Source organism: Phocoena sinus, chromosome 3, assembly GCF_008692025.1.
Source record: "Phocoena sinus isolate mPhoSin1 chromosome 3, mPhoSin1.pri, whole genome shotgun sequence".
Taxonomy (NCBI): Eukaryota; Metazoa; Chordata; class Mammalia; order Artiodactyla; family Phocoenidae; genus Phocoena; species Phocoena sinus.
Window position 1 is genome coordinate 58,833,086 of NC_045765.1, and position 26,933 is coordinate 58,860,018.

A 26,933-nucleotide genomic window follows, 5' to 3' on the forward strand; every position below is an offset into this window, starting at 1 on the left:
CTTTCAACAGTTTGGGACAGTCTCCTTGGAGTGAAGAATAAATGGCAGTCTTAAGTTATTGGTGATGATGAATTGGGAACTAGACATTTATCCAAGTGAAGAAAAACGAAATAGGAAAATGTTGCCTGCTAATTTTAAATAAAAAGAACTAACTGTCTTATATTAGTTGTGTCAACTAAGAAGTATGGGATGGTGGCAGAGCCTGGAGAGAACAGAAGTTGGAGAGGAGCACTCTTATGAATGAAAGAATTTAAACTCTAGAGCAAAATGGGGACTGGTAAGAGTTGTTTTTTTTTTTTTTTTCCGGTACGCGGGCCTCTCACTGTTGTGGCCTCTCCCGTTGTGGAGCACAGGCTCCAGACGCGGAGGCTCAGCGGCCATGGCTCACGGGCCCAGCCGCTCCGCGGCATGTGGGATCTTCCCAGTTCAGGGCTTGAACCCGCGTCCCCTGCATCGGCAGGCGGACTCTCAACCACTGTGCCACCAGGGAAGCCCTGGTAAGAGTTTTAGGGGAAAAAAAATTTAGTGTCTTTCCTCCATCCAATGTTGTTTTCCGTGTAGTAAAGTTTTATGACGGCAAGTTCAATAAACAGTGAAGTCAGTTACTTCTTAAAATGTCTACTTTGATCCTAACGTTATTGAACCTATGTGTGATGAGGCAAAGATGATTAATGTATTTGTGTCTCTTAGAACCTTTGCCCTTTGACAGCTCCATCTGAGGAGAGTTTCATTTCTGTCCCACCACTTACTGGAACTTTTGTGTTTTTGAATGAAAATATCAGAGCAAGGAAAAAAAGAACCACAGAAGCAGAAGGAAAAGGAGAAAACTACGAAGTCTTCATTGATCTGACTCAGTGTGTCCAAAAGAAATATAATACGAGCTATATTTATAAATATGTAATAAACATATATAAACATGAAATTAAAATTTTTCTAGTAGTCATATCAAAAAAGCAAAAAGAGACAAGCCATATCAAAAAAGCAAAAAGAGACAAGCAAAATTAATTTCAAATATATAATTTATAAAGCAATATTTTAAAAATATTATCATTTCAACATGTACTCAATATAAAAAATTATTAATCAGATATTTTACATATCTTTTTTTTAATAACAAGTCTTCAAAATCCTCTGTGGATAAAGTACATATCAATTCATAGTAGTTTCATTTCAAGTGCTTACTAGCTACACGTGGTTAGCGGCTGCCATATTGGACAGTACAAATCAAGATAATAAATTATTGGGAGAGGGGAGTAGAAATGAAGAAAAAAAAGCCCTGCAGGCTGTGGGTTTAGGACTTTATTGCCAGGGAAATGTAGAGAACAGCTTTGGAGCATACACTGAGACCCCTTTTAAATTCTTAAAAGAGTACCAATAAAATATTTGAGTTATTTTGAAATTAATTTGGGTAGATGGACTGTGTTTCTTCAAACTGGACCACCTGGTCCTGGCTTTACAACGGTTAAATCTCCAATCATGGGTGGAGGAGAGGTAAATGAAAATGTAGGGTAGAAAGATGTTGGAGGTTGTGGGCAGAGGCGAGCTATATTATTACCTAGATCTGCAGAAGCAATGCCTGTCCCATGTCTGGCGTGGGTCACAACCAACCCAGGAGGGCACAAAGTCAGCACATCAAGCAGATGCAAGAGAGGATATCAACTGTCATGACCCAGTAGTGCTACAGAGCAATGCTCTGGAAACCCTTGGAGGAGACAGACATGGCCACGTGGCATAGACCCTGACAGGTGCCATAGTTTGGAGTGGTCACCCTGGGTGCAGAAGCAGGAAACAGGATGAAGGATGCCTGCCATCATCAACCTGCTGCCTGCAGGTGCTATAGACTAAAAATGCACCACAGGGCTTCCCTGGTGGCGCAGTGGTTGAGAGTCCGCCTGCCAATGCAGGGGACACGGGTTTGTGCCCCGGTCCGGGAAGATCCCACATGCCGCGGAGCGGCTAGGCCCGTGAGCCATGGCCATTGAGCCTGCGCGTCCGGAGCCTGTGCTCCGCAACAGGAGAGACCACAACAGTGAGAGGCCCACATACCGCAAAAAAATAAAAAAATAAAAATGCACCACAATCAGAACCCAAACAGGAGAGACTGACAACTCAGGCCTTCAAATGCAGCTGGAGCCCAAGGATCAGGATAGCCCAGAGCTCTGGACTCATTCTATGTCAGACAGGAGTAAAAGTCATCCTGAATCGGCATGCTAGCACCATTCTGGTGGCCCAATCCCGTGAGACTCTATGAAAGAAATACTGTGCTGCCCTGTGAGAGTGATCTATTTCCCAAACCGTTTCCTGGAACTGGGGCCCCGTCCATATGGCCCTCAGGATAATGCCATGAATGGGAGTCCTGAAGTTCCTCGGAACATTTGGTCTACCCCACAGAGGTGAAAGGGTCAAAGAGCACCCTAAACAGAAGAAATGAGGACCAGAGTTCATATAGACGGAACCGAGTGTTCCAGCTGGCCCCTGGAATGAGAGGGGACTTAGTAAATTTCAAGCAAGTTACTCCAAAGCATGGGGCTTGGGACACAGACCCCACTTTGTGGGACTAAGGGCATTTGGAAGGAAGCTCTCCTGGAATATGAGAGAATAACACCAATACAAAGAGAGAAACAGAATGGAGAAACCAAGTGACGGAGACAGTCCTGCTGACCCAGAGCTGTGGAGGCCAGTTCAACCCCTGAGGTCAGCTTTGGCAGCCAACACATTCTCTTTCTGACTTCACCAAGTTTGCAAGTTGTCTCTGTCACTTTCAACTCAAAGAGCCCTGGACAATGCAGAGTGTTCAATGCTTTCAAGACTAAAGTTGTGGATTCCATCCTCACGAGGGCCATTCCCTTCCTCCCAGGGCCAGGGCCAGGGCCATCCCCACTCCTCTACAGGTCCAAACATGCACCAGAGGGGCTAAGCAAACAAGGCTGTAGCAAAAGAGCAGTAAGAATCACCTCCCTCCCTGGAAAACAGCATGAAAGTATGAAGGACCATCCCCTTAGAAGGATGAGACCCTAGTCTTATGATGAGGTCTTCTCAAAATGCCTCCATAAACAGATGTGTTCCACCCTTCTCCACCCAGCTCAGAGCACCCCTGTGCATTTACAGTAATGCATTTAGAGCAATCTTTGTGATCTGGCCGCAGCCTGCCTGCTGCTTCAGTCTCACGCCAACCACTCCCCACTCCCACTCTGTGCTCTTCAGCCATTCTGGACTTTTTCCTGTTCTTTAACAAGCCACATTTCATTCTGCCTCAGGGCCTTGGCACTAGCTGTCTCCTCCTCTGGAATGCTCTTTCTTCTCTCTGACTTCTTTTTGTTCTCAGATCTTACGTGAAAGGAGACGGGTCTTCCTTGACCCCAATTTTTCTTTATCATCCTATTTTCATTCCTTTAACAACTGCTGCTATTTGTTCCGTTTGTTGTTTATTATCTGTTTCCCCATTATATTTAAGCTCTTTGTGGGTGGGAATCTTATTTGTCTTATTCACTACTCCATCCATAGTATCTAAAAGAATATCTGGCACATAGTAGATGCTCAACAAATATTTATCAATTACATAAACTAAATGCACACAGGCTGTTCTGGTTGACAGATACAGCTTGTCTTCTGGGGAATGTCATCCTCCCAGCTCCTTAGTTAAGTCTAGAGCTGACTTATTTATCTGGCTTAACAAGTCACTGCTGAGCATGCCCTATGCAGTGGCTCCTTTGGAGGTGATAACTGGATGTGGTTCTTAACCTCTGGGAGTCCTAAACCTCCAGGACTGATGGGGGAGACAGACACACAGACAAATACAAGACAATGTGGTAAATGCTGTGCTCCAGCTCGGGAAACAACGAGGAGAGTGTGATCTTTCTGCTGCACAAGACATTCACGCAGTGAAGTCAGGGAAAGCCACAGAGGAAGAGCCTTTGGGATGTGTACATTTTCCCCTCTTGCAACATCTCACAGATATGAACTGTAAAAGAAATTCTCCTCACAGTCTCTCTCCCTAAAGTATGGAAAGATATATATGGCACTAAGTATCCGCAGTTTGTCCTGAAAGAAGGGAGAGTTGGAACACCATGCACTTGAAAGAGCTTGTGATTGTCTGTTTTGTTTGCATGTCAAGCACCAATTAGATTATTTATGCCTCTCAAGTGGATTTTGCATTAACCTGAATATCTGGTTTGGGCCGTGTTTTATAATCTCCTAGATTCACTAATTGCCCCTCCTATCCTGGCTTGGGGTAAGGAGATGTCACAGGAGGTAGAGGGGCCTTGTGCCTATGGAATGATCATGAGGAGAGCCAGCCAGCAGTGTTCCCACGGGGAGGACAGAGCCCAGGAGTCCCTAAGGTCCCAGGTCTCCATCGCCTTGCCCCAAGGGGGTTCACACCCAGGACCAGCCTCATCGGAGAGCAGGGTGCCACCCTGCTCCTCACCATGGGCGCTGACTCACCTCCACCCGTTAGACACTCATAGAGAATACAGAATTCCGAATACAAGACAAAAATCCACCTGGAGGGCTTCCCTGGTGGCGCAGTGGTTGAGAGTCCGCCTGCCGATGCAGGGGACACGGGTTCGTGCCCCGGTCCAGGAAGATCCCACATGCCACGGAGCAGCTGGGCCCGTGAGCCATGGCCGCTGAGCCTGCGCATCCGGAGCCTGTGCTCCACAACGGGAGAGACCACAGCAGTGAGAGGCCTGCATACCATGAAAAAAAAAAAAAAAAAATCCACCTGGAGCACAGGAGGCTCCAGGCCAGGTCCTGAGGACTTTGCACGACCTAATGTCTCAGAAGTTACTCACTTTTGCCTTAGACCCCTTGTCTAAACTTGGTCTAACAAAATGATCAAGGCTCATTGTCAAAATGAGGCATCATCCAACTCTTTATGGTTAAATTATGAATCAGTCACGAAAGGACTTTACATTAAAAAAAAAAAAAAAGCCTGAAACCCATTTTCTGCTACATTAAACACACACATACAAACAAGCTGGATGATTCAAATAGACAAGACCTTTCCAAACTGCAAACTCATATAATTTATGCACCCTCTAAAAACATAATAAAAAAATCTAACAACAAAGAGATGAGGTGGAGTGATTGGAGCTGGGCACCCTTGGTGGGACACAGGGCACTTCCTGGCTCTGAGGCTGGACACTGGGAGGCATCTGTGGTTTCTGTTTCTTTGGCCCCTAGAGGAGGTGGATCAACCCAAGGTCAGCAGATCCCTCCTTTCTACAGTATTCCCACTGAATCGCAGCAGTCGAAAAAGATGATGAATGTTGGAGCTGGAGGCATTTTGGAAACTCTCTAGACCAATCCCTTCATTTGTAAACAAGGCAAGAGAGCTCCAGAAGGGAGCCCTGCCTCGTCCGAGGTCACACAGCAAGTCCACGCTGGAGTCAGGAACAAGAAGCCAGAGTTCCTGACTCCCAGCCACGGGGCTCCCAGTGCACCCGTCATAATACATTGGTGTTGTGAGTTACGGTCCGTGTATATCTGTCCTAGCACTCTGATGAGACTCTAATCTCCACTGGCTGCTTACCGTGCTTTATTCTTTGGATCCCTTGATAGTCCCTTAATTTGAAGCTTCCTTAGAACTTTCATTTTAAAACAACACTTTGTTAACAGCCTCGCACTGAGCTGTTCCCAACTTCTCATGAAAATAACGAACACAACATTAAAAAGAGTAAGAATCTCATTCTGTGACTTGGGATCAATATTCAGCCCAACACCAGACAAGAAATTGGATTAAAAAAAAAAAAAGGATAAAAAAAAAAAAAAAGAAATTGGATAAAAAGATGCCATTTTAGGACCACCCATTCTGTGGGTTAGGGAGCCAGCCCCTAAAACCAGGACGACAAGGGCTAGCAGTCCAAAACGCCGGGATGTTGTCCAGAGGGCTCTCTGCCTTCAATGGCACCCTCTCCTCATGTCCTGGGGACAGTGAATGAACAGGAACTGGGCTCCACAATAGCCCAGGAGGGGAGCCTTCACAGGCATGGCACTATAGCCCCAGCCTACAGATGGCAGAGCCTGGAGGCAGGTGTGCCGGGTACAGTTCTTTCTACCTACTTTATAATGTGTCAGAGAGCTAGCTAAAGAGTGATGTAGGAGAAAGAGGATTTCAGCTAACAGATGTTCAGTAAATAAAAACCTGCTGGTCGCCAGGAACAAGGCCAGAAAATTGCGCCACAATCTATGACTCAACTACTGAGCGGGGCTTTTAACAGAAACCCCTGATGACAGAGGCAGCAACAAGCATGAGGCCCCACAACCTCTCTACTGGAAACTAATGGATCTAGAAAGAGCTTCCAACTGTTGGAGGATGAGTAGAAGGGGAAAAACAACAACAACTAGAAAGTAATCACGGAACATCTGAAAAAAAGCACCCAGGTTTGCAATTTAAAAGTTTTAAATGCAATACCAGAAAAAAACCAAAACAACAAAAACCCTGCATTAGGTCCATAAGAAGCTGAGCTGATACCACAGAAAAATGCATCAGGAGCACGGGACGAGCATGAGACTCAGAGAACGCAGAGGAGAAGGGCAAAGTGATGACAGCGACAGGAAGGAAAGGACAGGTTTTCTCTCTCTCCTCATTGCCATCTTGCCACAACAAAGAGCTATAGAGCTTCCTAAGGAAGAAACTCACACGGTTGGAACAAGAGCAATAATGAAAGATATAACTAAAGAAAACTTTACATTCAGTATGCACATTGAAAGGGCTCATGGTATTATGAGTAAAAATAAGTTTAAAGGGGGGCTGTGCAGGAAAGACCTAACAAAACAGGCCTAAAGCTGCTATCCTTAGACCTCCAGCTGCTTGCTGGGGTCTGGGAACTTGGCTGGTAAATAGCTCCCTATACTGATATAAAACTTAACCTAAATGGTAAGTAAGAGTGGCTCACTCTGCCTGAACTGTTTTTTACAAACACTGTGGTTTAGGCTGAACACCTGCTTTCCCTCTGGGAGTCTGGAATATTGGTGCATGCTAGGTAGAGTGCCTGCATGATCAGACCCCAATAAAAAAACTTGAGAACCGAATCTCTAATCGGACTCCCTGGGCAGACACATCACACATGTTGTTCTATTTTCCTTGCTGGGGAAAAGTCAGCTCTGAGTGACCCCTGATGGGAGACAGAGAACATAAAGAAGCCTGTGTTTGTGTTCCTCCAGACTCTGCTTGTGCCTTTTCCCTTATAAGCCAGTTGTATCCTCCTAATACATTGCTGTAACAAGTCTTAGCCATGAGTACACTTCACGTGGACTTCTGTGCGTCATTCTGGTGGATCTCCAAATTTAGCAACGGGACCCCTGATACAAGGGCTTCACTTAAAAACACATTCTAGCAAAGTATTTGAATTTTAAGAATAACTTACTTGTACATTATAAGCATCAGGGAAGAAAGACAACTTCTTACAAAGAATATAAAAATTGGCTGGCTTCAGACTTTTCCTTTACCACTCTATATGTGGCAGCCTTCAGAGGGTTTTAAGGGAAGAATGTTGGGACCCAGTAATTTTGTGGCCTTCAGAATCAAGTCAATAGACAGATATTCTTAGATACCTAAGCACTCAAGATAGACTCACACCAGTGACTGAGATCATAAACTTTAAGGGTATGAGAAGATGGAATTCTGTATATGCACTATTTTGATGGAGAGCCCTAATTCAAAAGCCAGTCTGATTGTTTTACTGGAGAACTCTGCAACTTCAGGCTTAGCCCTTCACTCTTCCCCTCAGCTGTTTTGCTGCTTCTGACATGTTACTGAGACCAAGAAATGATATTTTTGTGCCATATCTTTCACCCCATAATTTAGGAGGAATCTTCTGTTGCAGTTGATGGCCACTTAAACTATTAGGCACTACAGTTCTATTCTTAATGACTGCTAGACATACAAGACAGCAGTAGGTCTCATTTTGTAAGAGTCACTGTACTGAGGGTTGTTGTGTAGAGTAGGATTCTGAACCACATCTGAGCTCCATGGGAAATAATTAGGGGGATCAATGAGCGATGACTGGCCCGGGAAAAAACGGAGCATGGCGGTACATGTGTCGCTCGTTTGCTATCCCTAATCACATACTCAGCATATTGTGGTTTAAAAATTAATAAACAAAAAAATCTTAATTTTGTCCACAAAAGAATAGCTGCACAGTTCAATAAAAAAGACCATTTACATTTCAAGAAGTTGGAGTAATAGTTTTCTGTATTTAAAAAATTCACAAGAAAAAAAAAATTACTCCAAGAGCGACTTGGATCATTTTGTGTGTGTGTGTGTGTGTGCGCGCGCGCGTGTGTTTTAATGTACTGGGAAAGTTAATAAACCACTTAAATGCAATTATTATCTGTCATCAAGCCCGTCTTTCAATAGTTTTTCATTTGGACCTTTGTTCCTTTGTTAACTATGCTTTAAAAAACAACTACGTAGTAGTATCTCGGCTATAAAAAAGTAATGCATATTACAAAGTCATTGATGGAATCTACCAAAGGGTTAATCAAGGTTACCTCTGGAAGGTGAACTTTTGATTTTTAATTTTTAAAATTATTTATCCAGGCTATTCTCTGTTTGTGCCCCTGCTCACCATCAGGTCTATTCTCCACTTTTCTCTACCTTGCTCAGTGACCCTGGATCTGTACTGTCTATAGGTCACATTGCCCGGGCTCTCTTGCCTTCTGGCTTCTGGTTGGGTTTGGCCAATTGGGGTGATTAGAAGAGATCAGAGGGAGGGAGGAAAGGTGCCTGGGAAAGGTAACATTGGAATAACATTGGCACTCCGTGTTATTTCCCAGCAGTAGAGTGGATCACTCATGTACATATTTTGCTGCTCCTTCCTGCTTTTTGTATATCCTTCCTCATGTATATGAGTAAATTACATCATCTCTAAAGGTTTCACAGTTAGAAACTACCTAAAACTTGTTCACCTATAAGATTTCTATTCCTTCCCATGGGGAAGAAACTGATAAGGTATCAAGAGGTCTGGACTGAGGACTGGAGGCTGAGGTCAGGATGGCACTGCCTGAGTCTGAATTCTGTGGCAGAATAGAGATTATATCTTAAATTTGAACACATAGACACTGGGTGAAGTTCTATGCAAAAACTGTTTAAAGTCATAAAATGTTAGCTTTATAATTACGAGGAAAATTAAGCCACACTTTCTAATGTTTAAAGAAAACATTTATGAATTCCACTAATTAGACAAGAAATGGTGAGGTCTTCCTGACAAGTTTGAAACATCAGACCAAAAAATGAACACACATTTCTTTCTCTTAGAGTTGTTATAAAATAACAGCTATGTCAGTCTACATCTTGGTTTCACTGTCCACGCATGGGTTTATCAGTTTTGTTTTCCTGGGCCGTCAGCTGATATGCGTTCTTCACTTCATTCTTTTCCATCACGGAGTTACCCATTTTGACATCTCAGCAGTTTAGTTCACGTTGTGACACGTTTGATTTTAAACAACAGGCTAAAAATCCTATCCAATACTAATGTTTATATAATATTGTTGGGGAGACAGAAGGAAGTCTGAAAAAAAATAAAATAGTAAAGGAAGAAAGCACAAAGAAAAGGGTTGACAGACGAATTGCATAACGTTTTTAAACCTCTCTGACAAAAATACAAAAACATCATAAGATGAAAAGGTAAACAACAAACCGAGATACATATCTGCAAAGGCATCAAAGGATCAATATCCTTAATGTAATAAGCTTTTGCAAATCAATTAAAAAAAACTGGGTAAAAAGCATAAGCAGTAAAAAAAAAAAAAAAAAAGCATAAGCAGTAAATTTCCAAAAGAATAAATTAAAATTGACAATGAAAGAATGAGAAAGTGCAGTTTGATCACTAGAAAAGTGAGAAATTTAAAAAATCCTTGCCTATTTGATAGATGAAAGATTATAATACCCAGTGTTGCGATTGTAACTTTTCTTAAACACAAAGTGCCATAGCTTTCAAAACTCTTTCTAGGGCTTCCCTGGTGGCGCAGTGGTTGAGAATCTGCCTGCCAATGCAGGGGACACGGGTTCGAGCCCTGGTCCGGGAAGATCCCACATGCCGCGGAGCAGCTGGGCCCGTGAGCCATGACCGTTGAGTCTGCACGTCCGGAGCCTGTGCTCCGCAATGGGATAGGCCACAACAGTGAGAGGCCCATGTACCGCAAAAAAAAAAAAAAAAAAAAAAGTTTCATTTGTTTTAGAATGGGAAAAAACCACCAACTTGCTACGGTAAAAGGGAGAGCATCATTTAAGTCATATCTCTCAATAGGCAGTTATGGTATCAATTCATGGTAAATTCTAACCCAGCTAAATATTCATGGAAAATAGGCAGAACAGACACCAAAACCCCTGGCAGTGGGACTGTAACCAGTTTTTCCTTCTTTTTACTCTTCTAGGGTTTCTGCATCGAATGTGGATTACATTCCATGTTAAAACACACATACTAACGTCGCTCTATCAGGTTACCAGGAGTCTTGGGGAAACAGCTGAAACCCATCCTTCTAGGAAGCAAAGAAAGAAGAAATGGCCAAACGAGGGGGAAACCAGCCCCTCGCTCTAGGCAACACACTCCAAGCCCGGCCTGCGGGGCGGAGGAGGGCACCTCCCGAGCCTGTCAGGCAGCAGGCCCGGTCATGGCTGTGGTTGCTCGGGTGGGCGAGGGCTGCACACTAGCCCTTTGTCTAAGCAGGCTCTGCTGAGGTCAATGAGAAGCAGATGGCCCTTCCCCTCCTCACACACCTCGGATGCAGGGCCTACTTGAGCCCCCCGGGGCAATCTGCTTTTCATTTTATAAGCAGAGGAAAGCTGCGGAGGAAGGAGGGAGGGAGGCTATAAAGTTCGCGGTGTCAGGGGAGTTGATGCAAGAATAATTCAATTCTCCCTGACTCTGAGAGACAAGGCAGTGCAACCCCACAGGACACCTGTAGCGGCCAAGCTACAATCCCTGACTCTGAAAGACAAGGCAGTGCAACCCCACAGGACACCTGTAGCGGCCAAGCTACAATCCCTGACTCTGAAAGACAAGGCAGTGCGACCCCACAGGACGCCTGTAGCGGCCAAGCTACAATCCCTGACTCTGAAAGACAAGGCAGTGCAACCCCACAGGACGCCTGTAGCGGCCAAGCTACAATCCCTGACTCTGAAAGACAAGGCAGTGTGACCCCACAGGACACCTGTAGCGGCCAAGCTACAATCCCTGACTCTGAAAGACAAGGCAGTGCGACCCCACAGGACACCTGTAGCGGCCAAGCTACAATCCCTGACTCTGAAAGACAAGGCAGTGCAACCCCACAGGACACCTGTAGCGGCCAAGCTACAGCCCACGCTCACCTCTCACTCCCGCCGGGCAGAGGCAAGCCAACCCCGGAACCCGTGGCCTGGACCCCGAGGCTCCAGGCTCTTAGGACCAGCAGAGAAAGGGAGTTCAAAGCTTCTTCAGTCTGCCTGGTGTGAAGGGGCTAGAGAGGAAGGTGGAGGGGCCGGGGAGCAGCAGGCCTCCCACCCTGCAGCCAAGGGAATCATTGTAAACACCAGGGGGTCGCCATCCAGCATGTAGGGCCCCTCCTTTCCTGGGTAGGAGCACAGGCTCTGGCACTGTCCTGTCCAGGATCTCATCCCAGCTCTCTGCTCACTTGCTGCGTTACCTTAGGCGAGCTACCTAAACTCTCTGAGCCTCTGTTTCCCCACCAGACAGATGGGCACGAGACTTGTGTGATGTCACAGGAAACGGGATGACTGCAGGAGATGATCCATAGGAAGTGTCTACAGAGTGCCTGGCGCATAATAAGTGCTCGTTAACTGTTGGCTATTGTCACTGTTTTAACTGCCAGATTCTCTGTGTCTTCCTTCCCTCCTCTTTGCACCGTGGCGTAATTTACATGGTGACAGTCTTTCATGCATAATTTCTTCTCATAGCAGCAACTGTTCTCAGTCTTTGCTTCAGGGTGACCTCTGCCTGTGTTCCACATGGGGGTCCCCACCTGCAGACACTAATGATTTATATTGTCTTTGGGATGAGCCCAGATTATTGCATGTGATCGTTGTGTGACAGCCCAGCATGACCCAGCGTTTTCCCTCATCTGGCAGTTGTGCAGCAGGGACAAAAGTCTTGAGAGCCAGAGAATGACTGTAGATAATCCCAGTAATGAAGTGCCACCCTAAAGCCCTAAGATAAGGGAGAGGAGGATGAGAAGAAACCCCGGAGCAGAGGGTTTCAAAGGCAAGTCTACGAAGAAGGGGGTAGAGTGGTCCCCAGAGGAAGGGGAGCAAACAGAGCGTTTGAACAGGTGTGAAGGTGGCTGAGATTTGACAAGACATCAGAGAAGGAACAGAGTTTCAAAATACACAGGAAGAGGAAACTGCTGAGTGGCCTTTTGGGGGTGGTGGCAGAAAAGACCCTAAGAGAAAGCCATCGTCAGCATGAAAGTCTGGAAAAACAAGAATCGTAAGATGCTTACATGATGGACAGACAAATGATAGGTGTCGGGAAAGAAGAGAGCGAGGGTTCGGTGCAGATGGCATGGTAATTGAGATTTTCAGAAAGAGATGACAAGTAAACTGCATCAAACATCTCCAAATCAGGTGGGGCTGCATTTGACTGGCAGCTTTCCCTGAATGTGCTAATTACACTCATTTGTTCTCAAATAAATTAGCTTATTTGTCAGGAGGGCTGAGGTACTAGGGTCTGAGAGAGTGTCTTCCCTCACTCAGTGAGCAGGTGGGCAGTTCTGTTTCAATGACAGAAAATTCATGAATATAGAGCAACACAGTCACTTTTTATGAAGGTTTTTAGATTGGGTCCTCAGCTATATCTCACAGCAGAAACTGGATCAGAAGCCTGGTTAAGATGAAAACGACCTCAATGTCCACCAACAGATGAATGGAAAAGGCAAATGTAATCTATACGTACAATCGGGTATTATTCAGCCATAAAAAGGAGGAAAACCCTGCTATTTTTGCAACATGGATGGACCTTGGGTGCATTACGCTAAGTGAAATAGGTCAGACAGAGAAAGGCAAATACTACGACAAATACTATGATCTCACTTACATGTGGAATCTTAAAAAAATAAAAAAGAAAACCAAGTTCATAGATATACCAAACAGAATGGTGGTTGCCAGAGGCAGGGAGTTGGGGGTGGGTGAAATGGGTGCAGGCAGACAAAAGGTACAAACTTCCAGTTATGAAAAAAAAAGTCTTGGGCTTCCCTGGTGGTGCAGTGGTTGAGAGTCCGCCTGCCGATGCAGGGGACACGGGTTCGTGCCCCGGTCCGGGAAGATCCCACATGCCGTGGAGTGGCTAGGCCCGTGAGCCATGGCCGCTGAGCCTGCGCGTCCGGAGCCTGTGCTCCGCAACGGGAGAGGCCACAACAGTGAGAGGGCCACGTACCGCAAAAAAAAAAAGAGAGAGAGTAGATCTGAAAAGTTCTGATCATAAGAAAAAAATTTGTAACTGTGTGTGGTGATGAATGTTAGCTAGACTTATTGTGGTGCTCATTTCACGATATACACAAATATATATGTGGTACACCTGAAACTAATATAATGTATGTTCGTTATACCTCAATTTAAAAAAGACAGAGAAGGTGGCAGCAAGATTAACAGTGATACCCTCCTTTGTATCAGGCAGGGATAGGCTAGGTTATGTGGCAGTAACAAAGAACTCCAAATCTCAGGGGCTTTTAACAACAAAGGCTTACTTCTCATGCCCACTGTGGGTTGGCTGAAGCTTTGCTCTGCATCCCCCTCACTCAGGGACCCAGGCTGATGGAGCCACCATCTCAGACCTTGCCAGTCACTGTGGCAGAGGAAAAGAGAGACAAAACACACACACTGGCTCGTAAAACTTCTGCTCAGAATGACATACATCACACCCGCTCACATTTCACTGGCTAAAGTAAGTCACATGGCCGTGCTGAATCAGCCAGGAGCTGGGGAGGTACAATCCTACCATGTGCTGGTAGAAAAGGAGAAGAAAGAGAAGGGAATGAAAGAGTACATGTGTTAGCCGCCCCAACTACCCCAACCATGCATTCCACAACTTACCCACCTGCCTGTCACGTGGCTGTGCCTCCTGGCAGCCCGCACCCCTCTCAATGATTCTCAGACATCTCTGCCCACCTGGGCACCACAATCTTCAAGTCACATTTTGAAAGAGATGATTGGTAACAGTGCTTCCAACCTGACTTCATAACCATAAAATAAGGGAAACACAGAGCAGAACGTCTGGGAGGACCTAGCCCAGAGCCCCTCTCTTTCCAGGTGGAGAAACAGGGAGTCAAAAGAGCAACCACGTGTGGGAGACAGAATTCTAAGACGGCCCCCAAGATTGCCACCCCCTGGTGTGCACACTGCAGGATCTCCCCCCTGCAGGGTGAGTGGACCTGTAAACAGGATGGGATATCACTGTAATGATTATGTTACTTTACACGGCGAAAAGGATTTTGTAGATGTAATTAAGATCCCCTGAGTTAACCAAAAGGGAGGTTATCCTGGGTAGGCCTGACAATCTGATTGCCTGTAAAAGAGATGCAGCAGCAACAGGCACTCTCCTGCTGGCCTGGAAGAAAGCAAACAGCCATGCTGTGAACAGCCTATGGAGGGGGCCACCTGGCGAGGACCTGGGGCAGCCTCTAAGTCAGCAAGGAAACGGGGACTTCAGGCCTACACCTGCAGGACCTGAATTGTGCCAAGACGCTGAACGAGCTTGGAAGAGGCCCCTGAGCTCCAAATGAGAACACAACCCCAGCCAACCTGGTGAGATCCTGAGCTGAGAACCCAGCTAACCTAGGCATGACCCATGAAAACTGTGAGATTGAAAAAAATCATGTAAGCCACGAAGTTTGAACTAATTTGTTAACGCAGCGATGGCACACTAATATACCATGGCATTGGCGGGTTACGCAACTTCCATCCCCGGGGCTTCTCTGCTGAACTCCACCACCCACTGGGCATGCCTTTGCAGCTGGGAAGGCAATCAGACTTCACCCATGAAGCCATTAGGAAAACAAGCTCAAATCAACACCCACCATTCTCTCTTTTCTCGCAGTCTTTGCTCCATTCAAACCAACTCACACATTAATGACAAGGGAATCTTTCAGAAACACTGCTTTCTCCCATGCCCTTCCCTTCTCCCAAACCAGCAGCAACTCCATTCTCTTGCCTGGGAACATCAATTCTGGGCTTCTATTCCCAGTGTTCAAGGCCTTCCAGCTCTTTCTCTTGCTCTCACTGAACACAGACCCTCCAATCTAGGTCTTGAGGGTATCTGCATGGCCCGTCCTACCTGCCCGGATTGCCACCCTCTGTGCCCTTCCCTAGCCTGTTCCCAGAGGCATGACACTTGTCCCCTGGTCTCTGTTCATCTGACGGGTCTTTAATATCTCCCTTCCGCCCCCCACCACCAGTGAAAGAAAATCACCCACAGTGAGTCCCGCTCACTGTACTCTCATTCTCCGACTGTTCCATAACACCTGGCACAAATACAAGGCATTTCTGCACTTGACTCCATCCAATAATAAACCGCCACAAGTATCACATCATTTAAATCTCTTCCTGCCAAGGTTTCAAGCTCTCTAAGGGCAATAACTATGGTCACTCCAGGTGCTACATCCGGAATCGGAAAAGGCATTTGTAGTCATAGCTAACTGGAAACAACCCAAATATCTATCATTGGGTGAAGAGATTAACAAATTTTTATTGCCATTCAATGGAATACTGCTCAGATTAAAAAAGGGAATAAATTATCAACAACATGCTATCATGTGGGTGAATCTCAAAAACATTATGCTATACCATTTATAATACTACTATATTATCTATTTATATAAAAACCTAGAAAAAGCACGGCGAATCTACATTGACAAAAAGCAGATAAGTAGGTGCCTGGGGCAGGGGTTGGGGGAGAGTAGCAAAGAGGCACAAGGGAACTATTTAGGGTGATGGGAACGTTCTGTAGCTTGATTGTGGTGGTAGCTACATGAATGTATAGATCTGCCAAAACTCATCAAACTGTATACTTAAATGGATGCATTTTAAGTCAAATTATGCCTCAAAGTTGACTTTAAAAAATTCTTTGTATATTCCGAGTCAACTCAGACTTTGTTGGACACATCACAGGGCATACCTTTCGGAAGTGGAGATCTGCACATGATTTGTAAAGAGGAAGCCTAGGAAAACGCCTTACAGATGCCTGTTCAGGCACCGGTCCCTAGTACATGGGTTAAAGGTGTCTCTCCCACATAGATGAGCTCCTAGGCTGACAGCAAACTGTCGCTTAAATGGTGACTTAACCAACTTAAAGAGGCATTGCTCAGCAACAGAAGCCCAGAAGGAGAGGGAGAGGAGGACAGAAAAGGGCATGTGTTCAGCGAGAGGCCCAGATTTGGAGGTTCAAAGGGCATCTGTCCTCCCTGCAGCTCTCCCCATGTGGTGCAGCTGGGCAGGGCTCTTGCAGAGGCCTCACCCTGACCCAAAGGAAGAACTTCGGGGACCAGCTCCACCCCCCTGCTCTGAATCCACATGCCCCAGACATTAGCCTGGTTATAGTCTGACTTGCAAAGGAGCCGGGTCCTGGAAAGGGGCATAGGGCTTCCCACCAAAGAAAGGCATCCCTGTCCGCACCAAGTGCCGGAGGGCCACTGCCCGGGTCATGCTGTCTCATGTGGCCTTTGGATAGCCAGCCACGACCCCTTCTTCCTGCTGTCACTCAGGACACCTCCCACAAGATGAGGCTTGGCAAGGGCAGCAGCTGGAGTGGGAGGAGAAAATAGCAGGGCTCCAGCCCTGGAGAGAGCCAGAGAGAAAGAAAGCAATCCCTTGTTTGGTAGGAAAGAGCTCGCAACTAGCACACTGACTGTAAAGAACTTGAAACCAAGTTCTGAGGTAAGAAAAGAAAGGGAGTGTGCTCAAGGGCTAGTGCCGTGGGAAAAGCGGAGTGAAGAGCAGAGAGGCTTGGGAGCCAGGGAGCTAGGAGGCAGGAAGAGGAAGGAAGAGGCTGTAAGTTCAGCCGTGGCCACAAGCAGCAGCGGAGATGGAAAGGGGAAGAGAGGGCACTAGAGGAAAGGAAGGGGAGACAGCTCTGCTGGCTAGTGCTGGGGGTGGGGGGACACAGGGCCTGTTTACACACAGGGCTGCCGGGTGGTCCCGCCACCTGACCAAACCCCAGATGCTCCCCTTTTCGCCCAAATTCCTCGACACTCCCTTGCATCAGAGCCCCCAGCCCCACTCATCAGCACTGCCCTGACCACTGTCCACAACCCAGTGCCTGGACTCTGCTCTCCTCCCACAGGCCAGGACTTACCTGCCCCTCCTGGGTACGCTGCTGGAACTACCCTCCTGCCGCCCCCTTGCTGAACCACGTGGAGACGTGCTCAGTCGCGGAGAAGCGACTCCACATGTGTTAAGTGTGTACCATCCTAGACATGTTCATTCCAACTCTCATAACAACCCTCCAAGGGAAGCAGTCCCATCTCCACTTGGCTGTCAGAGAACCTGGGGCTCAGAGGGTTGACCTAATTAGCCCAAGTCCAAACAGCTGGTGAGGGGCCGGTGGGGACTGAAACCTCCTTCCAGCTCCTCTCTACTGCTCCCAGGTGGACTCAACTACAAATCCATTCAACTCATTTCCCTGATTAAAATCCTCCACTGACTCCCCAGTGCTTACAGCAGTGTTTTTCAATGTTTGTTTTTTGTGGTCACAGTCTACTTTCTCCAAACAATGTTTACACGGACACTCACCTACCACCTAGACAACGGCAGAGCTGACTCGGTGTGCGCGGGGCTTAGGCCCGGCACCCCGCCTGCTTTCCTAGCTGCCCCCTCCACCTGAAGTCTCAGCAGCGTGCCAGTTTAAGACTGAAACTCCTGATCTGAGCCCTGGCCTCTTCCTGTGATGAGTGGTGGGACCATCCTCTCAGGCACCTGAGGGCTAGCTTCTCCCCATGTGCTCCCTCACCCTCCATAAGATCCAGCAAGCCGTCTGAGGTGCCTTCTCCATCTCTCTTGAGCTGACGTCCTGCTCTCCATCTTCTCTGTGAGCACCAAGCACCCAAGTCCAAGCGATTATAGTCTCTTACCTGGAATAAGAGTGGCACAGCTTCTCCGCTTCCACCCTTGCATCCCCAAAGTTTGGTCCACTCCCCGCACAGCGGCCAGAGTGAGCCAAAACAAAACTCCCCGCCAAAGTAGAAGGCCACCCTGACATAGGAACTTCCTGACATTTAAATGGCATTGTCACTCCCCTCTACCCTCAATCAAATATGGCCATGTATTTCCTTACTTTTATTTTTTAAAAAATTTATATATATATATATATATATATTTTTTTTTTTTTTTTTTTTTTTTTTTTGCGGTGTGTGGGCCTCTCACTGTTGTGGCCTCTCCTGTTGTGGAGCACAGGCTCCGGACACGCAGGCTCAGCGGCCATGGCTCACGGGCCCAGCCGCTTCGTGGCACGTGGGATCTTCCTGGACCGGGACACAAACCCGTGTCGCCTGCATCAGCAGGTGGACTCTCAACCACTGCGCCACCAGGGAAGCTTTTTTATAATCTTGAGTTGAAACTATCAACCAAAAGGTAATGTGAGAGTCAAAAGAATGGGATGTGACCTGTTCTTGAATTGTTGCATGACCACTGAGTTTCACCAGCCACAGAGCAGAGTTCATAGAATCTGCTCTTTCTCTTGCCTGCAGCTGTTACGGAAATAATTTGTGTAAAATATTCAAAATTAATTACAAAGAACATATACATCTGAAGCACTCTTATGTTTCACTGACATGAAATAATAAATATGGATATATGGACATCTGGTTGACAATGTGATGTTCTAAGATCTAAAACAAATCTGATGATGTCATTAAATACCTATCTTTCTACTTTTACTTGTATTTAGAACAAGGTCCCTCTCAAAATCTATATTTATACATGGAGTTGGCCACATGGTCATATAAATCATAAGAAAATTTGGAGCAGATGTTATTGGGTAGCTGGAATTCTGTTAAGACTGCATTTTAATGGAAAAATGACACAGAGCAGACTTCCTACATGTTTCACAGATAGAGTAATGTAGCTACTTGAAAGGACTATTTATATTCTAGATAGGTTGACTTTTAATCAACAAATGTGATTGCTTATTGTCTGCTCTTGGGTGAGTCAGACAGTGGGGTATGCAGGCATTTCCGGGCAGGAGGGGAGTTGGGCCACTGCAAGAAGGTTTTACGGTACTTTCTCTGTCAGGGTGTCTTGGGCTGTTTCTCCTCTTGCTGGCCGGTGGAGACGCTCTAGGGCCTTTTCACAGTAGCCTTCCATGGCCCTGCAGCCTCAGAAACTTGTTTGAGAGGGAAGTGATAAACGTGAGCTAAACCTGAAACCCCACCAAGTACAGAAAACAACTCTTTGGCTGTGTACATTTCAAAGATTTTTGAAATCCTCTGTTTTGTTGGTGTTTACTCCTCTGAGTCTGTTTCATCTGAAGTCTATGTTTTGAACCTTGTTTGGAATAATTTTCCAGGTGTGATTTTCTAGGGTTGCAACATGTCCTTCTGAAGACAAATGGCTGTGCTTCTGAGATGCACTAGGTGATGTTCCGCTTCATGTGGCCTCTGGCTCCCCTGCTTTTATTCCTTCCTTTCAAGTTACTGACTGGAGCATCACAGAGCTGTAGTCCAGATTTTCTACTTTTTTCTGTAACTTGGAAAATGAAGAGGTAAAGCTACAGTGTTCAACATGGGAGGTCTGGTGGATAAGCGGATTGGAAAATGACTTCACTCAAACAATGACTCAGATTTTCTGATATAGAATAAGGTGGTTTAACTCTGCTTATCCCAAGTTAGGTTAGGTGTTCTGAATAACTGCAAACACCATCCTCAGTTGGGCAGCTATCTGTGATTTCAGGGGAGAGATGGGGTAGGTGGGCAGAAGAAGAAGGACCGTACCAAGTGCTCCCTGGGTGCACGGTGGGGTTTCAGAATGGGTGGTGGCTGAACGTGCCTCTCTCCCTGCACTGAGCACCTGGGGGCCGAGGCCTCACCATTAGTGTTTTCACAGGAAGACCCTGGGGTTGGAAAGGCAGCCACAGATGCAGCACCTGCCTTGTGCCACCTGAGTAGCCTGGGTTCAGCCTGGCAGACTGAAGGACAGACGAAGAGACAAAAATGCCATAAATCAGAAAATCTTTTCTGGTTGAGGTAATTTCAAGGATCACCAAAAACAGAGTAGATGTCAATAACTTGTTTTATATAGAGAGACTTGCACATGCCTATTACGATTCACGCCGAAGCTAGACCATGCTGCCCTTGTCATTTTATTGCCTCAAATATTTACTGAATGCTTACTATGTACTAAGCATTTATGCTCAGTGACATGTGGCATCCCAATTAAGCAGATTTCCACGTTGTTTTCATCAGCACAGTGTAGTATTTATAATATATTGCTGGATGAAAAAAAGTAGTTTGAATCACAGAAGGACACACACACTATAAGAACATTCAAAAATATAAAATGTTAGCGATAGCTCTTTGGGTAATTGGATAATGGGCTATTTTTATGTTTATACAGCATTATAAAAATATATATACCACTACCCAGGATATGTCTGACTCCAGCTACCAGGAAAAAGTCCTCCCAACAATGAATCATCTGACAACTAGCAAGGACAGCATGTTATTTGTTGCCGTGACGACACAAATCTTTACCAACTGGTCACTTACTGCCCTTGCCTTTGGAAGATGGTTGCTCTAGACTTCTACCTCTTAGGAAGCTCCCACACTTAGGTCCTCTTAGATTTTTTCATAGTTCCTTTGCAGTACATAGTTCCTAGGCGGACAAGTATGGTTCAAATCCCGGAGAACTCATATGTCAGGACCTAATTTGTTTTGACATACTGTATGTGTAAGAAACCTGAATTGACATCAGTTTAAAAGCCAACACGAAAACCAGACCTTCCACCAGAAAACTGCATCACGCTACTGCTTTTAATCTTTTTACTTGGGCCAAGTTTAGACAAGAGACATCCACTCCAGGTAATTCCAAAGGCACCGAGGTGTACAGAGACACCTGTAGCTGGAACCCTGAAGACTCCAATGAGTAGCACTGGGGAGGCACCACTGGTGAGTGATGGCAATGCACTTTCTTCTTATAAATACTGATTGTGTTAAGTAAGCATTTTTGGATTTCATAGAAAGGTTTCTATCTTAACATATTTGCAGAATTCGCAAGAAAAACATTTGGTGAATTAGGGATGACCAAAGGTCGTCTTACTGCAGGGAAATAGGTGTGTACTTGTCCTAAATGAAATTTGATGGTGTTATGAGTCATGGATACACCCCAAAGTCACGTGACACTTTCGTAATTATCCACAGTGTGAGAAATCCTGTCTCACTGCTGCTATAAAGTTCAAGGCACAAAGTGTATGAATATTATTTTTGCTTTGCAGTCAACCAGTGGAAAATACCAGTTTTCAATTTGGACCAGCCAAAGCATATCTCTAAAGTATGCTTTATCGCAGCATAACTTTTCTTAACTTGTTTGCTAAACAGGGTAACATTGCCATGGATACTTTCCACTGCCCTATAACTTCCCTTACACATTCTGACACTTTCTTTCAAAGCTACCACATATGATACCAACTGAACACGTTAGCATGTCATTTGTTCTCAGCATGGATGAGAAATCCAGAGAAAAAGCAGTATAAAAATATGATGAAGAGAGAGGAAGCATAAAATAAGGAGAATGAGAGGGGTGGAGACCCACAGCGTGACTAAGAAAATGTACTAGGGTCACTTAAGCCTTTCAGAGCTCAGGGAGCCTCCATGTTTTCTCTAATCAAGATCACTTCCTATGAGAAGGGATGGAACAGATGGAGATGGAGAAGTATGTTTAATTGAGCTAGCTGACACAGGGAGCGAGGAGGAGAGCTGTGGCCCACAGGATGGGAGACAGCCTTCTCTCTACTCACTGAGGAGAGAGCTACGCACCACCCACCCCTTGCTACCCCACGGTGCCCCATGCAGAGGGCCCATGCTCAGCTGTCAGCTTCTCCACACACCTGAGCTGTGTGGAATGGAAATGTCTGCCCTGCAGTCGCTTCGGAAACCCTGGCTGGGAACGGACCATTCCAGATTCTGTGTTGGGCTCATCAGAGAGGCCGACAGGACTATCGATATCCATTCAGATACCTCCTGCTGGCCTGTGACAGAGAGACTGCAGGTGAGCACAGCACAGGAAAGACAAGTGTTACTGTCACCTTGCTGCCTGTCTCTCCTCTTCACCGTCTCTGAAATCTGCCCACTTCTCTCCACGTCCGCAGCCAGCTAAGGCCCAGCTGCTAACACTGCAGCGTCCTCCTACCTGCCCTTCCTGGGTCCTTGTTGGCCATCCTCCTAACCAGACTCCTCACTGAGCCAGGGTCCTCTTCTCGAAGCACAAACACCATCACGGCTCTACTCTGCTTAAACCTTTCCGCGGTTTAAGACAACCCGAAGGCTCTCACGTGGTCTACAAAGGCTTCCCAGCTCCTCCCCACCGCCTCCGCCGTGGGCTCCTCTCACCTGTGCGTCCCTCTTCCTCCTCGGGGACACACTGGGCGTCTTCGTGTGGGGTCATGGCACATGCTACGCCCTGCGCCCAGGCGCCCTCCCTTCTCTGCCCCTGGTGTGGCCCCAGCGCCAGCCCCCTCCCATCCCCGGCCCTTCTTCCAGATCTTGGCTCAGGCATTACTTCCTCAGAGAAGCCCGCCCTGACCCTCAGTCTAGGCCAGGCTCCCTTGTTATCTGCTGTAACAGAACCGTGTTCCTTTCCTTCATAGCACATACTGCAGTTTGGAGAGACATTAAGCAACTAATCACACTGCTGGGACTATGGCTCTTCCCCTGGCGTATCAGCTCCACGAGAGGAGGAACTGCTTTTGATTCACCTCTTTATCCTTAGCTCCCAGGACAGGGCCTGGCACTCAGTAGGTGCTCGATAAATATATGTATTCTCTCAAATGATACCCACTAACCTAGTCATACACCAACTTCTCAACCTCCACAACCAGCAGTGCTGAGCAGACGACTTTTCTCTTTGTTATGCCTGTCTCTCTCCTTTTATATTTTACCTCCAAAGAGCTGACTTTGTAAAAAAAATTTTAAAATGAAGACAGATGCTTTCTTTTACAGACGAGTCTCTTGATAAATCACGTTTAGAACAGAGAATAGGAGAAATAACAGGGTCTTTCTTAACGTCTATTTGCTGTCTCGAGTTGACAATTTCTGTCTGACCCTTAACTGTCTGTCGGCAGGATGAGACCGCCTGCCCACACCAGATCACAGACAATTCAAAATGGGCCCAGGTCAGAAGCCAAAACCTTGTCAACAAAGGTCCCTCTTCCAACAACGTCACCTAGAGCTGCCTGTCCTCTCTGCCTGCGCAGCCTGAGGCCGTCACACAACTCCAAACCAAGTACAAGCAAACAGGTCCCAAGGTGCTGTCCTCAGCCATCTGCTACTCAGGAGCCACAGCGTTGGGACAATACAGGTCTTCTTAGTAACAGTGAGAGACATGAAAGCTTAAAGCCACACCTGGCCATAATGAATATTACTGTAAATAGTCCTAAGTGATGTTAGTGCACAAGAAGGAATCCCAGAGGATCTCAGCTTAGAACATGCCTAGCAGATAAGCAGGCCGAAAGAGTAAGTATTTCTGTTCTTGGACTGATTATAGGGAGCACATGTTGACCTCATACCTTCCTTCACAGAGCATTTGGGGAAGTGGGTGTGAGTCAGGAACCCGCCTTTTGATTACTTAATTTGGAAACAGAGAGATACAGTGAGTGGCCCAAGCTCTCAGAGTGGGCCAGAGGCCAAAGAACTCACTCTGACCACATCCAGTTCGGGGTTCCTTTGCTCAGTCCAAAATCACAAAAGGGTCTTACAAGGTGTGGCCCAGGGACCACCTGCATCAAAACAACTCCAGAGAGTGTGTGGAGAACACTTTGACTCAGAACCCTCTGGGGATAGAACACAGACATATACACGGTCAACAACCTTATCAAGAATTCTGATGTCCACTAACGTTTGAGAACCACAAAGCTGAACTTAAATTTCTGCCTTGACAGCGTACATCATTTCCAAGTTTATTCTTCAATCTGAATTTGTGACTTTTTGGGATATGGAGGAAGAAGGATGTAGAATGAAACCCATGGTGTTCTTAAATTTCCTGTTTGAAGTCACTGGTACTTGGGTTGAATAAAGGGACTTCTACATTATGAGGACTTGGGAGAGGAGTGTATTGCTAAAATTAGAGGAATCATTTTAAATGAGGGATGGGCCTTCCTCTCAGTGCCCTCTGGTGGAACTAATCCAACCCACTGCTTACACTTAGAGTCTGAAAAGACTTTTCACAGCCTAGGGGATCAAGCAGTGGAATCCAGGGCCTGCCAACTGGAGGAAGACAGAAGTGATTCCCCTTGCTTTGGGCTGGGACACTGAAAAGCTGCACCCCAAGAGTAGAGGGAAAGAGAAGTAGGTAAGCTTTTGCAGGGACTATAGCGCATCTCATTCTTGGATTGAGCTTTTCCGAGCTCATCCTGGCTTGCTGGGATGCTTAGGGATCTAGCAAAAGCAAACATAATTCCTCTCTGGAATTATAACCTCATCTTAGTACTCTATTTCTACAAAAAATTTTGTAAATACAATGTCCAACACAAGATTAAAAACAACCAGAGCCACTCAAAGACAACATGAGAGAAAAACAATAAAGAGAAGAAACAGAACTGAAAAGGCTTTAGACGTTAGAGTCACCACATAAACTTTAAGGTAACTCTGCTATATATATTCAAAGAGCTAAAAGACAAGCTTGAGAATTTTTGTCCGATAACTAAAAATTATTTTGAAGAAAGAACCAAATTTAAGTTTTGGAAATTAAACATACAATAACTGAAATCAATAACTTAATGAGTGGGTTTAACAGTAGATTAGATATAACTGAAAAGAAAATTGGTAAGACAGGTTAGAATACTGTACTTAAATTGTGATTTGTAGACCAGCAGCACTGACATAACCTAGGAGTGCTTTTTTTTTTTTAAATACAGGCACACCTTGGAGATATTGCAGGTTCAGTTCCAGACCACCACAATAAAGTGAGCAAGTTAACACAAATTTTTTGGTTCCCCAGGGCATATAGAAGTTATGTTTATACTATACCATTGTCTACTGAGTATGCAACAGCATTATATCTAAAAATATAATATATATATACCTTAGTTTAAAAATACTTTCTTATTAAAAAAATTCTAACCATCATCTGACACTGCCACAAAACTTCAATTTGTAAAAAATGCAATATTTGCAAAGCATAACAAAGTGAAGTACAATAAAATGAGGTATGCCTGTAGACTTTTATCTTAGAATGGTTTTAGATTTCAGAAAAGTTGCAATGGTAGTACAGAGTTTGCATATAAACCACACCCAATTATTAACATATTACATTAACATGGTACATTTATTACAATTAATGAACCAATATCGATATGTTCCTTTTTTCCATTTGGTAATTAGTTTGCTTAATGCAGATTTAATGAAGTTATAGCCTGATGGAGAAAGAACATGGGCTCTAGAATCACATAGACCCGAATGTGAATCTGGGTCCTGCTCATAACCAGCATGATGATACATTCCTACTGACTAAAACTCATACTTTATTTATACTTCCTTAGTTTTTACTTATTATCCTTTTAATGTCTGGGAGCTTTTTTAGATGTGTGGAATCTAAGCCCCCACTACAGACCTAGTTAATCAGAATCTGTATTTTTAAAAGATCCCCAGGTCATTTTAAAGACATTAAAATTTGAGAACTGTTGGTTAGAAAAAGGAAAAATTTCAGAATGAAGCATGAATAATAAATAAATAATATAGAAGAGAGTGTAAGAGGAAGAGTAAAGACAATAAATACAGACAATGAGATGCAAGTCTTACATAAGAGAAATTGCAGTCTCCAAAGGAGATTACAGAGAGAATGGATCAGAAACAATAGTTTAAGAGACCATGGCTAAGAGTTTTCTAAAACTGATAAAAGATATCAAGCCACAGATTCTAGAAGCTCTAGGAACCCAAAACAGAAATGAAAGAAAATCCACAAATCGGGGGGGACCTTCAAGATGGTGGAGGAATAAGTAAGACCTGGAGATCACCTTCCTCTCCACAAATACATCAAAAATACATCTACATGTGGAACAGCTACTACAGAACACCTACTGAAGGCTGGCAGAAGACCTCAGACCTCCCAAAAGGTAAGAAAATCCCCATGTACCTGGGTAGGGCAAAAGAAAAAACAGAGACAAAAGAATAGGGACAGGACCTGCACCTTGCGGAGGGAGCTGTGAAGGAGGAAAAGTTTCCACACGCTAGGGAGCCCCTTCACTGGCGGAGACGGGGTTGGGCGGGAAGAAGCTTCAGAGCCATGGAGGAGAGCACAGTGACAGGGGTGCAGAGGGCAAAGCAGAGAGATTCCCACACAGAGGATCAATGCCGACCAGCACTCACCAGCCTGAGAGACTCGTCTGCTCACCCGCCGGTGTGGGTGGGGTCTGGGAGATGAGGCCTGGGCTTCGGAGGTCAGATCCCAGGGAGAGGACTAGGGTTGGCTGTGTGAACACAGCCTGAAGAGGGCTAGTGCACCACAGCTAGCCGGGAGGGATCCTGGGGAAAAGTCTGGACCTGCCAAACAGTCAAGAGACCATTTTTTCAGGGTGCACGAGGAGAGGGGATTCCTCCCCCGTCTGCCCACATAAAGCAGAGCACCGCCTAAATGAGCTCCAGAGACGGGCGTGAGCCACAGCTATGAGCATGGACCCCAGAGACGGGCATGAAACGCTAACGCTGCTGCTGCAGCCAACAAGAATCCTGTGCAAGCACAGGTCACTATTCATACTTACCCTCCCAGAAGCCTGTGCAGCCCGCCACTGCCAGAGTCA

General features: G+C 45.7%; 1 protein-coding gene across 1 annotated transcript in view; it reads right to left on the reverse strand.

Annotated features, from left to right (window-relative positions):
• TGFBI (transforming growth factor beta induced) overlaps nucleotides 1-17,507 on the reverse strand; it is a 69,260-nt gene extending 51,753 nt beyond the window's left edge. Inside the window, exon 1 of the mRNA XM_032625060.1 lies at nucleotides 17,286-17,507. The gene's annotated coding sequence lies outside the window, so the exon portion shown is untranslated. The remainder of the gene's footprint in view (nucleotides 1-17,285) is intronic.
• Between the last annotated feature and the right edge of the window lie 9,426 nt (nucleotides 17,508-26,933).